At 36.7% G+C, this 1,513-nt stretch overlaps 1 long non-coding RNA gene across 1 annotated transcript; it reads left to right on the top strand.

Moving 5' to 3' along the window:
- The first annotated feature begins 348 nt into the window (after window positions 1-348).
- LOC132254164 (uncharacterized) lies at window positions 349-1,028 on the top strand. The gene is made up of 2 exons (XR_009466385.1): window positions 349-642; window positions 775-1,028. It is a non-coding gene; the product is annotated as an uncharacterized LOC132254164 (long non-coding RNA).
- The last annotated feature ends 485 nt before the right edge of the window (window positions 1,029-1,513 follow it).

Raw genomic sequence — 1,513 nt, 5'->3', positions numbered from 1 at the left:
ACTAGTGTTTGCACTCAACCTCACTGTGTTTAATACTAAAAACACTCAAAAACTTTGCCTCACAGCCCGTAGGAATAATGCTCTGATACCACTGTTAAAATCTGGAGAAAAAATAAGGAACTAAAACTTGCAGAAAATATTAGAGTACTAAGTTGGAGAAAGGCACACTATATTTCACCAATGAGAATGCCTATTTATAGGCTTACAACCAAACTGAAAAATGCTAAAAACTCTCAACTGCTATGACTACTTCTACTAACAGAAAAACTGAAAATTATGGAGCAAAACAGAGACTGAGTCTAACTAAGACATTTTCAAAGGCAAACTCTCATGAATTCTAACACAATATAGGGGCTTACCATTACTAAGCTCTGAGAAATGGCTTATTCACCTCAACTATTCTCTTGCTTTCTTTTTACTTTTCTGCTGCTCTTGTTCATATCTCCACCTTAATCTTCATTAGATGATCCTGACAAAATTAATATGACTTTGTACCATGAAACTCTTTGTCCTAGTTGTATTCAGTTCATCATTGATGACCTGACAAGTACCTATGTAAGTGAAATCATTCCAATTACCATCTCAGGCTGCTTCCCTGGGCCAATGCTGAGCTGACAGAGGGACAAACACTTCAAGTGCCAGGTAACTTTCCATTTTCATCTGGTGTGTTTGCCATTTCCTTCATTCAATTCTACCCTCTGGTTGCTAAGAGAACTAACGGAAAGGGAAAGGAAAAGGAAGAGAGTCCTAACTATTTCACTTTCTATTTTGCAGAATGGCTCAGATGAATGCTTGCTAAATACTGTGGAAGCCTGTGCAAAATTGATGTCCCGCCAGAACTGGTAAACCTGCAGGATCCTACTCATGGTTTACACCACCCAGTAAACTGCAGAGTTCATATCCTTTTTCTTTACATTAGCTAACGCTCCAGGTACTGATCCAATGTGTAATTGACATTTTTAGATGGAAGATGCATGTCTCTTAAATCTATATCAAAGTTCTTTAATTAAATTCCTATATAAAATTCATTACATGCATTGAGGCACTGACTGAAATAGAGAAATATCATGAATTGGAAATCCTGTTTTCAGAAGAGAGGCTTTCTAGAGGAACCCATTTTAGATTGCTACCGAGGCAAACATGGAAAAGAGGTCTGTTTCATATGCTTGTGAAATATGTTATTTTCATTGTATAAGTTGAAACATACTTTCAAACTACTTGAGTAGAACTTTAATTTTACTTTTGGCAGAAATGACTTGGACTTAAGCAGGCATACTCTTTTTTAAATGTATGCCATGATTGTAGGGAATTAAACCGAATTCCCAACTCGTGAGAAACAAAAAATTAGAGAAAAACACACGCCAAAGAAAAACAATCACACGCACAAGATAGTATTTACGTGGTTCGGCAATTTGCCTACGTCCACGGAGTTGCAGGGATATCACTATTATCAGGGAAAAATATAGAGTACGACATAGCGGCTACAATATTCTCTATATATATATAGCACGGC

Source organism: Vitis vinifera, chromosome 8, assembly GCF_030704535.1.
Source record: "Vitis vinifera cultivar Pinot Noir 40024 chromosome 8, ASM3070453v1".
In the NCBI taxonomy this organism is placed as follows: domain Eukaryota; kingdom Viridiplantae; phylum Streptophyta; class Magnoliopsida; order Vitales; family Vitaceae; genus Vitis; species Vitis vinifera.
Note: the sequence above shows the minus strand (reverse complement) of the source record. Positions and strands in the feature narration are given on the sequence as shown.